This window comes from Lontra canadensis, unplaced genomic scaffold (genome assembly GCF_010015895.1).
Source record: "Lontra canadensis isolate GAN:19392208 unplaced genomic scaffold, GSC_riverotter_1.0 scaffold79, whole genome shotgun sequence".
NCBI lineage: Eukaryota > Metazoa > Chordata > Mammalia > Carnivora > Mustelidae > Lontra > Lontra canadensis.
The window spans coordinates 5,261,129-5,274,639 of NW_022631073.1; the positions used below are offsets into that span (position 1 = coordinate 5,261,129).

At 46.6% G+C, this 13,511-nt stretch overlaps 1 protein-coding gene across 5 annotated transcripts in view; it reads right to left on the minus strand.

Annotated features, from left to right (window-relative positions):
- The window catches only part of DOCK1 (dedicator of cytokinesis 1), a 490,685-nt gene that overhangs the window by 435,524 nt on the left and 41,650 nt on the right, over window positions 1–13,511 (minus strand). The window lies entirely within an intron of this gene.

Genomic DNA, 13,511 nt, shown 5'->3' on the forward strand with positions numbered 1-13,511 from the left:
TTTTTAATTTGAAAAGATATACATACCCCTATGTTTACTGCAGCATTATTTATAAAAGGCAAGTTATGGGACCAGCCCAAGTGTCCATCAACAGATGAGTAGACAAAAATCTGGTATATACACACTATGGAACACCACCCAACCGTAAAAAGGAATGAGATACTGGGGGGCTGAATGTCTTTGGAAACCAACCTAATTTTTAAAATTATCATATAATCAAAAAAGATAAAATTAATTAAAAAATAAAATCAAAATAATCATATAATTAAAGCTGATATTAAGCCAAAAAGCTACATTACAATCAAATGGCAAAAATATGTCCAACATTAAGAAATTCTTAAAACTAGCATACTCAACACACCTCTGAAATCCCTAATGTGTGTTCTGACATAAAACAGTTCCTATTCCTTTCAGATAAGCACCTAAAAAACTCATACCATTAAATGCCAAGCACACTTTTGCTCAAGCGTGATGAGATGAAGGTAACAGTCACAGTGGGAAAAGGGCATTAGAAAATGTTTAATATGCAAAAAACACTCCTGGCACCAGGGTGCCTCAGTCGGTTAAGCGGATGCCTTCAGCTCAGCATCCTGGGTTCAAGCCCCACATTGGGCTCCCTGCTCAGCGGGGAGCCTGCTTCTCCCTCTCCCTCTGCCTGCCACACCCCCTGCTTATACTCTCTCTCTCTCTGTCAAATAATCAATGAAATCTTTTTAAAAAATGGATTAAGAATCTACATATGAGACTTGAAACCATAAAACTCCTAGAAGGGAGAATAGGCAGTGATTTCTCTAACATCGGTCATGATCCCAGGGTTCTAGGATGGAGCCCACATCTGGCTCCCTGCTCAGCGGGAGCCTGCTTCTCCCCTGCCTGCTGTACCCGCTACTTGTGCTTGCTCTCTATCTCTCCCGCTCGCTCTGTGTCAAAAATAAAATAAAATATTTTTTAAAATATGCAAAAACACTCAAGTAGCAAACTCTCATAAACAAATAAATAAATACCTGAGAAAGAAAAGCAGAGCTGGAGGCATCACCGTCCCCTATTTCCAACTACACTGTAAAACTGCAGTCATCAGAACAGTATGGTGCTGGCGCACAGGCGGAGGCACAGGCTCGCGAACAGGACAGGGAGCCCAGAAACAAAGCCAGGCCTATACGGCCAATTAACCAATGACAAAGGAGGCAAGAATATGCAATGGGAAAAGGACAGTGTCTTCAAAAAATGGCACTGGGTGGGGAAACTGGACAGCTACATGAAAATAAGGAAACTGGACCACTTTCTGGCATCATACGCAAAAATAAACTCAGAATGGATTAAGGACCGGGGTGCCTGGGTGGCTCAGACAGTTAAGCATCAGCATTCAGCTCAGGGCCTGGGTTCGAGCCCTACATTGGGCTCCCTGCTCAGCGGGGAGCCTGCTTCTCCCTCTCCCTCTGCCTGCCACCCCCCCTGCTTATATTCTCTCTCTGTCAAATAAATCAATAAAATCTTTCAAAAAAATGGATTAAGAATCTACATGTGAGACTTGAAACCATAAAACTCCTAGACAGGAGCATAGGCAGTAATTTCTCTAACATCAAACTCGTTTCTAGATATGTCTCCTCAGGGATGAGAAATAGAAGCAAAAATGAACTATTGGGGCTGTAGCAAAAACAGACACAAACCAAAAAAAAAAAAAAAACCACCTTTTGGGGCGCCTGGGTGGCTCAGTGGGTTAAGCCTCTGCCTTTAGCTCAGGTCATGATCTCGAGCCCCACATCGGGCTCTCTGCTCAGCAGGGAGCCTGCTTCCCTCTCTCTCTCTGCCTGCCTCTCTGCCTACTTATGATCTCTTTCCCCACCCTCCCCCGGTAAAATAAATAAATAAATAAATCTTTAAAAAAAAAAACCACCTTTTGTACAAGGAAAGAAATTAATGAAACAAAAAGACAAATACTGAACAGGAGAAAATATCTGCAAATGATATCCTCTGGTAAGAGGATCGTATCCGAAACATACAACAGACTTCTACAATTCAACACCAAAAAAATCCAATTAAAAAGTGGGCAGACAACTTGAATAGATATTTTTTTCCAAAGAGGATACACAGATGGCCAACAAACAGATGAAAAGATGCTGAACATCACTCATCATCAGGGAAATGTAAAACAGAACCACAATAAAACATCCCCTTACACCAGTCGGAAGGGCTAGAATCAAAAAGACAAGACGTAACACGTGCCAGCGAAGATGTAGAGAAAAGGGAACCTTTGCACACTCTTGGTGGCAATGTAAATTGCATCCGCTGTGGAAAACAGTATGGAGGGTCCTCGAAAACTTTAAACATCGTATGATTCAGCAATTCCACTACTGGGTAGAAAATGAAAATACTAATTCAAAAGAATATATGCACTCCTGTGCTCACTGCAGCATTATCTACAAGAGCCATGATACGGAAGCAGCCCAAGTGTCCATCAGCAGATGAATGGATAAAGACGGGCTCTGTATACACAATGGAATATTGCTCGTCCATAGAAAGAGTAAGATCCTGCCATTTGCAGCAACACGGATGGACCTAGAGGGCACCGTTACGCTAAGTGAATTAAGTCAGACAAAGACAAATACCCTAAGACTCCACTTCTATGTGGAATCTAAAAAAACAAATGAACAAAGAAACGAACTAAAAAACTGACATAAAAACAGAACAAAGCGGTGGTTGCCAGAGAGGAGCTGAATGTGGGATGGTTGAAACAGGTGTAATTAGGAGATACAAACTTCCAATCACTACAAAAGAAATGAAGAGAAGAGAAAAGAAGACAAATACAGTGATACAGTGATAACCCTCCTTCCCAAAGGATCCTACTTGAAAACATAGCAGACTAAATGTAAAACTCATCATCCATTTCTCATCCATCCATCCCGAATACTCTGCCAGACCTGGCTAGTCACAAAGGGTCCTTCACTGTGTCCTTCTCTAAAATTCTCCTGGATCGTAGCGTGTGCAAACTCCTCGAGCAAGCAGGGTGGGTCCTCCACCACCTGACCACCTCACCTCGCCTTCTCCAACCACACACAGTATGGGCTCCAGGAGGGCCCCTGTCCCTGCTTCTCCCTGAACAGCAGAAGCCAGCCTGTCCCATACCTGTGTGGACCAACCTACCCTTCCCACCATCCACAGGGTCTTCCCAACAGCTGCACCTCTTCAAAAAGCCAACCCCTCCTCCAACCCCTCCTCTCAACCCATCTCCAAACATCCCCACCACAGCATACAGCCTGCTGTCCGCTCCATACCTGAGCTACCCTAGCTGGGAAGGTACTATAGGCCCAGGCAGCCTCCCTGGTTTTCACGTCCATGGTCCCTGCGGCCAAACGAAATATGCAGGGTCCCCACCTCTACCCCTGAGGATCTGAGGGACCTCCAGCAAATGACGTGTCTTTTCCACATTCAGCTTTCCCCACAAAATAAGGCTCTTGATATTTACACCTTGTAGGACCACGTGTGCATTCTGTGTCTTGAAGACAATCATGCCACTGACGGATCTGGGGATTTGAACACTGGGTGTCCTGCACTGAACACTTAGTAAATGATAAAGCCTCTTACTGTGGTTGGGAGTATTTTGTTTTCACTGCAATAAAGATGTCCATCCCTACCAGAATCCTTTTTAAAAAACCAAAGCGAGCAAACAAACACATGTTCACAGAAATGCTAAAATGTCAAAAACCATATACAAGCAGAAAATTCCATTTTCATAGTTATTTTTCCTCTATTTCCACCAAAATTCATAAAATTTCAATGTCCTCAAACTGACATAAATGGTTATTAGTAGTTATTAAGTTTATTTAGCATTTTATGGTAGTGTTTAACAAGAAATAACTGCATTAGGCAAAGGAAGTCCGGAGCATATGCCAGCCTTTCCTGGTTCAGCATAACCATATTCCTAAGCCTTTAGGAGCCATAAATGCGTTTCTCACAGTTCTTAACAGCATCCTGCCAGCATGCCTATTCTGTTAGAGACGTGCAAAAAATAAACACATCAAAAATAATAAAATAAAATGAACACTCCACTATAAACACATTCAGGCCCATACGAATTTGTAAGGCACACATGCAAAAATCTGTAAGTACCAGCCCCCTCCCATGGAAGGAGGCAGACAAAAGCAGTTGTGGGAAACGGAACTTCAAATTTAGCTATGAATAAGCCGTAAAGACCCTTGACTTTACAGATGAAGGGGGAAAGAGCCTCTGAGGGTTCATGCCTATGGTCCCAAGACTAGGCGGAGGGAGGACCACCACAGTGGTTGTCCAGCCCGTGGCCCACTGTTCATAATATCACAGCCTAAACAATCCCCTATTTAAAGGCAAACTGAAAGATTCAATTGTATAAGATTATTGGCCAAAGGAATGGGAGGGAAGGGGAAGTGTGAAAGAATGACTGCCTCCCCCAAAGACGTCCACATCCAAGCCCTGGGAGGCCCAAACCCTGGGAGGCGTTACCTTACCTGGCAAAGGGGGCCCCGGCAGGGGTGTCACAGGTAAGGACCTCAAATGGGGATGCTAATTCCGCATTGCCCAGGTGGGACCAGTACAATCAGAAGGGTCCACAGGAGAGGAGCAGGAGGGCCCCAGTCAGATGTGACACAGCCAGGCTGCAATGACTCAAGGAAGGAGCCACAGGTGGAAAACAGGTGGTCCCCAGGCAACCAGAAAAGGCGAGAAAGTGGAATCCCCTACCCACATCCCCCACCAGGCCCTCCAGAAGGAACATAGCCCACACCTTGATTTTGGGAATTCGGACCTCCAGAGCTGTAATATAAATACATGTTGTTTTAAGCTCCTGAGTCTGTGGTGACGCATTACAGCAGCCACGGGAAACACGGGGGGAGGTATGCAGAAGACAAAGCAAAAGCAGTGTTTCGTGGTTAATTAATTCACTGCTGAAGGCCGCTGGAGCAGAGGTCCCAAAAGCCCGTATCAGAACCTGACCAGTCCTCCGCTGAGGTTCCCCAATTCTTGGGTGATAGAGAAATGAACACAATGCAATGAATTTTCCTTAAACCCAGAAGTATTCAAGATAAGGGACAATTCCGAATTCTGGTTATTTGACCTTTAAAGCCGTCCCTCTTTGGATAGTGGGAACAGGACGAGAAAGAGCAGAAACGTCTTCTTTATTAAGAGGACGATGACAGATGACCTCTGGGTTTTAAAATGTCTTCACTTGACAGAAGCACAAAGATGGTAGCCTCTTTGCGACTTGCCCATTTGTCTTCTTTATTGTTCTGATCTGCTAAGATCTGGGAATAAGTCCACAGAGGATATAGTCATCCTGTGTCCAATGACATCTCTGGATTCACCTCCATCTGGCTGGTGGGCTGTATGCTTCATACATGCCTCCTCAAACCCATTTGCCTTTTTTAACAGCCTGGCTAAAGCCGGTGTCACTGCGTGTACACGCACATTCAGCTGAATTTCTCGGTCCTGGACTGTAGAGCCCAGTGTAGCAGCTCGCCACGCTGCTTATGGGAAATAAGCAAGTGAAATGAGAAAGATGCAGAGATGAACTCAGCACCAATGTTCTTTCCCAGAATGCTGGGTTTTCTTTTTTTTTCTCTTTCTGGAAGAGTCGGCAGCACCCCAGGGTGAGTAAGCACATGGACCTTTTTTCCCCCAAAATAAAAACTAACACGCTGGTCTGTGCCTCACTTAGCTTCTATGCATCAGCAATGTGAAAAGCAAAGTCACCACCTCTGCTCAATCTCCTAATCACCCTAAAAATGGCTGCCCGGGGATGTAAAGAAAGAAATGTGGCTTGAAAATGGAAGAAAAGGGCTTCCACTTTTACTCATACCATCCATAATACTAACAGCAATGATGCCATAGATGAAGCTGCTACTGATGAGGATGGTACAATTCTGGGATACCTTAGATGGTAATCATCATCATCATGGCCATGGTGATGACAGCGGTGATGACCGTGCTGGTGGTGCTGCTGGTGATGACGGTGATGACAGTGGCAGTGGTGATGACAGTGCTGGCAGTGATACTGGTGATGACAGTGACGATGGTGACGATGGTGGTGATGGTGATGATGGGGTGGTGATGGTGATGATGGGGTGGTGATGGTGATGATGGTGATAGTGATGACAGTGACAGTGGTGATGATGGTGACTGTGGTGGTGGTAGGATGGTGATAATGGTGATGGCGGTGATAGTGGCAGTGGTGATAAAAGAATGGTAGTAATGACGGTGAGGGTGGTAAGGCTAGTAACGACAGTAAAAATGATGGTAATGAGGTGGTGGTGCTGGTGCTGGTGATGATGGTGGTGGGATGGTGATAATGGTGACGGTGGTGATACTGGTAATCATCATGGTGACGGTGGTGGTAGTAATGGGAGCAGTGATGGTGGTGCTGATGGTGCCAGTGGCAGTGACAGTGGTAATGGCGGTGATGGCAGTGATGACAGTAATGTTGGTGGTAGTGATGGTGATGCTGGTGAGGACAGTGGTGATGACGGTGGTGGCAGTGGCGGCAATGCTAACGATGCTGGCTGACATTTACTGATTACATTCTGGGCCAGGCTGCAGCCAAAGAACTTCACATGTTCACACTAATTTAACCCTCACAACAGTCCTGTGAGGTTGATACAGAATTTTTTCCGTCTCCTTCAATAGAGTTTATAGCAGCCTAGAATCTGCCATGTCTGAGCAGCCCCTGGAGGGTGGTACAGGGTCACGGCCAGCCTGAATGAAGGGTCTCAATGCCAACACCTTGCACAGACCCTTCCTCAATCCTTGGCCAGTGTCAACCACAGCCCTCCCTGGGCCTCAGATGGCTCTCCCGGTAGCTCCTCTGAAAATCGTAACATCCAGCCTGGAGTCCCCTGACAGGCAAATAGCCTGCGCACTTCTGAAGTCCCCCCATATCTAAAGCATCCCGGGGACAGTTTCTCATTCCTTTTGTTTTTTAAAGATTTATTTATTTGAAAGAGAGAGATCACAAGTAGGCAGAGAGGCAGACAGAGAGAGGGGAGAAAGCAGGCTCCCTGCTAAGCAGAGAGCCCAACGTGGGGCTTGATCCCAGGACCCTGGGATCATGACCTGAGCCGAAGGCTGAGGCTTTAACCCACTGAGCCACCCAGGCGCCCCAGATTTCTCATTCCTTACAAAGAACTCAAGTTCGGGTTAATCCAGGAATGTAAGGTTGGTGTAACTTCCAAAAACCAATCAAGGTAACTCACCACGTTAACAGAGTAAAGGATGGGAAGTCATACGATCATCCCAAATGGCACAGAAAGAGCATTTGAGGAAATGTAATTCCTGCTCAGGGAAAAACAAAAAAACCCACCTGACTACTCTGACGTGAGGAAAAAAGCCACTACCACCACCCATCAGCCGATTTAACAGACGAAAACACGGAACCCAATGCAGGAGTTCTGACCTGCTCAAGGTGACCCAGGGGGTTGATGACAGCCCTGGGACCCCAGAGGGTCACTTCCAGACTGTCTCCATCACATTGCCTGGCCCAAGCCTTTCCCACCTCTCCCTGCAATGAAAAACAACATCTTAACTGATCTCCTCGTATAAGCTCTCTTTTCTTCCATCCCTAGTTACCCTCCAGAAATCTTGCTCCCAAACACCGCCCCATCTCCCTGGGCTGTGTGAATAATGCGTCGAGTCTCCAGCAGAGCACCCAAAGCCCTGAAGGATGGGACTTGAACCCATCTTTCCAATCTCATCTCCCCCCTCATACGCCTCCAGCTGCCCCCCACACACCACAGGCCTTCCAAGAGCTGCTCTGCCTGTGGAAATGCTTTCCTCCCTCCACTTCTGAAGGCCCCTCGCCTACAAGGCCATTTCTCTTTTCACATCCTTCTCCAGAGCCTTCCTGAACTCTGACTTTCTCCACTGACCAAAAAAAGGTACATGCATACCTAAATTAATTGCGTGCTCCACAACTATTTCCTATAAACTATCTGACATCCCATGGCTTTGCAAAAGTGCTTATCTAAGAATCTGTCTCTCCCTCCAGACCAGATTTCCTTGAGGGAAGTAAACATTTATTAATCATTGGATTTCCCACAGTAGTTAATACCATGCCTCACAGGCAACTCAATAAAAATTCACAGAATTAAACCAGATCACCGAGTACTCCTTCCTGTGTGGTCTGCCACAGAGTGAGAGCAAAAAGGGTATCATATGTTCCTCTTCTTCAAAATGACCCTGCCCCCTGCAGAAAGATCCAGGAGCCTGGCACATATTCAATCAGTAAGAAAGAGAGACAGCATTAGCTTTCCTGTCTCTGCTTTGGATCTTTTCCATCTAATGAGATAACTCATCGTCATCGCTCAGATTCAGTCTCCTTAAAACACCGAAGGTATGGGCTTGACCACAAATTACTTCTAAAATCTGCTCAGCTCTTTCTATCCCACACAGTGCCCCTTGAAATATGACTTCAGGATTTCAAGTAGCAATTTAAAAGTTAATTAATTCTTTTAAAAAGTCAATTTGTGAAAATTAATTGCTCTGTTTTTTATCTCATTCCCTTTGTCTTGCCTTCAGTTGGCGAAAAATGTTCAATAGCATGCATCTTCTCAGGGCTAGGGGAAATGCAGACCATAACCTTAATGGGACCTGGGCAAGGGCCCTGTCTGTGCCTGGTACAGGGCTTCATTCTAAGGGGCCATCCATCTGCTGTCTAGTCCATGCCAGAAACATACACTTGGTATTTCCCAAGACACTAGAGGGCTCCTGCTCTGGTCTAGAGCTGAGCTGGTCCTGGGGTTTGAGAGATGCGCTGGGCCCAGTGCAGCCTCTGGGAGCAGTCACCCTACAGCCTTGTCCTCCAAGGAGCAACCCTTTCACACACTGGACCCAATCAGAAAAACCAGTGCAGAAAGAACCAGAACGTCTGAGATAGAGATAGAGACAGAGATATCCTTTGAACTTCACTCTGGACAGAAACCAGCCCTGCACCCCCAATCTGTATTGGAGCTGAGGGCTGGGTTTCCTAAATTCTGTCTTCAAAAAGAGACTGGCAGCCATGCCATTACTAGCTTCTATGGCCGGTACACCAGTCCTTCCCCCTCACCGTTCTGCAGGCCTACCACTCAAGCAAGGTGAGACTGTCCCAGGGCCCTGAGCCATACTGAATCAGAGCACTGCTTTGCCAGTAGTCTCAATTCTCCCAAGCAGCTGAAGGCACCTGGCACACAACAGGACCTTTAAAATGGATGGGTGGATAGATGCATGGAAAGAAGGGAGGGAGGGGAGAAGGGATGGAGGAAGGAAAGATGAAAACAGATAAAAGACCTAAACACAAAAACTACAACTATAAAACTCTTAGGAGAAAACATAGGGAGAAACTTCATAGCCTTGGACTTCACAATGATTTCTTGGATATGACGCCAAAATCAAAGGCAATAAAACACAAAACAGATGTTGGACTGGATCAAAACTTTAAATGTTGGGGCACCAAAGGAAACACCAACGGAGTGAAAAGGCAGGCCCACAGAATGGGAGAAAATATGTGCAAATCATGTATCTGATAAGGAACTGATCATCAAGATACTGAAGGAGTTCCCATAATTCAACAACCACAATGAAAATCGGACAACAGAATTTTAAAAATGGGCGAAAGACCTGAAGAGACCTTTCTCCAAAGAAAATATACCAATGACCAAGAGGCACATGGAAAGATGCTCCACATCAGCACGACACAGCCCTTCACACTCGCTGAATGACCGGTATTAGAAAACAAGAAAACAACGAGTGTTGGCAAAGCTGCAAAGAAACTGGAAACCCTGCACACTGCTGGTGGGGCTGTGAATGGGTACAGCCGTTGCCAAAAGAGTCTAGCTGTTCCTTGAAAACTTAAACTCAGAAGTACCCTATGGCCCAGCAATTACACTTTTTCGGGACCCGAAAGCAGAAACTCACAGAGAGAACATGTATGGCCATGTCCACGGCAGCACTATTCACAACACCTACGATGTGGAACCAACCCAAGTGTCCACCCAGGGATGAATGGATAAGCAAAATGTGGTCTGTCCATATAATCGAGCATCATTCCATCTTAAAAAGGATGAAGACCTGACACCTGCTGTCATGGGGATGAAACTTGAGGACATGATACTAAGGACGTGATGAAATAAGCCGGATGCAATAGGACAGATGTGGCATCATTCCACCAACATGAGGTACCTACGGTCGTCAGATTAACAGAAAGGAGAATGGTGGTGTCCAGGGGTTGGGGGGAAAAGGGGGATGGGATGTTAGTGTTGGATGGATGGGGTTAAGTTGGGGAAGATGGGAAAGTTCTAGGGATGGATGGAGGTGGTGGAAGTCGCACAATAATGTGAACGTACTTAATCCCCCAGAACTGCAGACCAAAAAATGGTTAAACTGGTACATCCATGTTACGCATATTTTACCATGATAATTTTAAAGGATAGAAGGAAAAAAAGGAAAGGCTGCTAGAGAGAATGAGGAAGTTTCCTAGCAGATTGCGCATCTCCCATTCCTGGGAGCTGTGAAATACTCAGCAGCTCCACCGACAAGCTCCCTGGGGTGGGGCCTCTTCCCTCTCTTACCTCAGTCCACACAGGAGGTTCAAACCAGAAGGGGAAGCAAGAAGAAATTAGAGGTGATGGGCTCAAGATCAAAGAACACCTCCAGGTACGTATAACAGAGAGAGAGAGAGAGGAGACAAAACACCCACATTTCTAAAAAGGAGATCACTTTCAAAGTTTCAAAGTCACAGTGTTCTTTCTTTTGGGTTCCTATCTTGCTTTCTTAGGAACAGAGATGGTTTCGCAGCCAATCAAATCCCCCATGACAGGATTTCCTGCAATGTCTGAATATCAGAATCAAGGAACTCATCTAAATAATTACAAGAAGGAGCAGGGGCACAGCAAGATAAAGGACCAGTTGTTTGCTATTCAGGATTTCTTCTTGCCTTCTGGATAGAGACAGTTGGGAGGGATGGTGAAGATAAGAGCGCGAGAAGAAACATACAAAACAGCCTTTGCTCAAATTCTAATGCAACTGACAGACACAATTCAAAGATATTTTAATATCTTTCTCCAGAAAGAAATGTCACTGCGCGCCTCGCCCACAGCGAGCCCGGGACCGACCGCCTGGCTTCCATCCGGCCCCAAAGGTCACAGAGCCCACAGCACGTGGCTTTCCGAAGAAAGACACACTGGCTTGTGGAGGGGTGCTGGCGCTCCTACTTTTCTTTGACAGGAAAAATCAGAGTCCACTTCTCAACACTTTGTCTTTCATAAACGCGGTGCCAGGAGAGGAAACCAACGACTTCATCATTGACAGTCTTTCTGGATCTGCCCACAAATAAGAAAAGACTCAAATGACCTGAAAATTATTTATTTTTGCGTTTCACTTTGCCCAGCAGCAAAGGGTAGAGACAAAATAGGGGGAAAGATTTCATCTCTTGAATCATCCATCCTTAAGGCAGAAAGGTTACTGCTGCTTAGGAAAATATATACTAGAGAAATAGTTTGGCTGTTATCCCCCGACCGTGGGGACTTGACAGGACCCCATGGGCCTGGGCAGACCCCACCACGGGCCACCCCGGGAGGCCCCCTGCAGATGGGCACAAGACGGACCCAATGGACTCCACAGCCGGGACTGGTCCCAGCAAGAGTCCCAATGGAGACCACGCACAGCCAGGACCCTCCAGCGTCTGACTGGATGCAGAGCTTAGTTCCTGTGCTATCAACCCTGCCAGACTTGCACTTCTCCCCACACCAGTCCAGCAAATTCCACCCAAAGGGCACCCTGAAAATCCACCCAAGGACATCAGGGCTTAAGGCGGAGTCCGCACCACAGCAGATGCAATGGAAAAAAAAAAAGGAGCAGAAGAAATGGTCTGAGACCTATTTCTCTGTGATACTAAACGATAAGGTGCTTTGTGAAGTTTCCGAATTCCTCTTCCTGGGCTAAAGGCAGAAAAGTCTCAGGTGACTTCTTCCACAGAATGATGCCACTTCTCACATTTTCACAACATTCAGTCTAATATTACTAGTGACAAATAAAGAAAGGGAAGGACATAGGGAACATTCCAGAATGCTAACTCTTTTTTCTTAAAAAAATATATGTACATATGTGTGTAAATATATATTTCATGTGTATTTATAAACATATATAAGAATATATGTTTATATGTTACTTCATATTATATGTGAAAATCACAAAGCTAGCAATTGCCCTGGAAGAAGCCTTTGTCATTATGCAAATGTAAGCAGAGGTGTTCCCAAGGAACTGAACCACAGGCACCCATATCCCCCCCAATTCCCACATCAGGTCTTTATCTAAAGGTTGTCTTCTGTCTGGAACGCCCTTCTTCCCCTGCTCACAGGGCTAGGCCCTGCAGCTCACCCATACCTCGGGAAGAAGCTTTCCTGTCACTTCCATCCTCGCAGGGGGTTAAGGGAGCAGGTACCGAGCTCCACAGCTCCACCTTCCCACCCTGACAAAGCGCCAGCAGAGACCTGCCCATTCGCTACTCATGCTGGATGCACCCACCACATCACAGGTGGCCAGCATCGCTCAAAGAGAGCCGTGAAGCTTCCCATTCTGCAAACAGTCTTTCTCGAACACGGGAGGCCAGCTCTTCCCTTCAGCTCGCTGCTCCCAAGCCTCCTCTCACACCCATCCTGCCTCTTTTCCACCTTTGCCTCCAAGCTTAACAGCGCTGAGCACCCAGCATGACACAAATGTGGACTGAGTCGCTTAACAAATCAACACAGGGACTTGAACCTGAAATCCCCGGGGAAAACACTGCAGTTGTGTTTTCACGCATGTCACATTAGGAACTGAAGACCAGATCAGGGTCTCAGCAGAACCAACTTCCTATCCCTGCATTTCAACAGCCAAACCAGGGAGGCATGTCCTGAAGGTCCAACCGTGTGCCCAGAAATAAAGCACAGTTTCACTTCCACAAATGGTGTGGAAGGTCCCATCTGGACAGCTGCACACGCTCAGCCTCGCCGGTGAACCCCACAACCACGACGGGCTCCAAGGGGCAGCAGAGACTAAGCAGGTCACCCTGGGCTCTGAGCGGGGCTCTGCCTGGGAGAGATGCTGCCCGGCACCCCCTGGAGGCTCTCCCTTTCCCTGACCACTCCCTGGTGACCCTCCGCCAAGAGAGATCTCAGCGGACAGGAACCACAAGAGCTGAGCTGCACCCACCCAAGAATGAGAACCCACTAAAATCAGGATAAAGTCACTGGTGTCACATAGGATGTACTGCAGTGCACTGACACTGGTCCCCAAATTTCTGGAGAACTACCGGCTCTTCCTAACAGGGCCCTCAGCCTCAAATAGCATCATCTCCATACTCCCCCCATATCCCCGTCTTGTAAGTCAAGACAGCCTCATCACCCACGATGGGCTTCTGCAGAGACACGGAAAAACGCGCTGTGCCAAATGTCAAAAGACAAAGCTCCACCTGTGGTCCCCACAAGCGTTCCTTCCCTTCAACCTACCTTTTGGAAGCCACAGGGGTTTAAAGC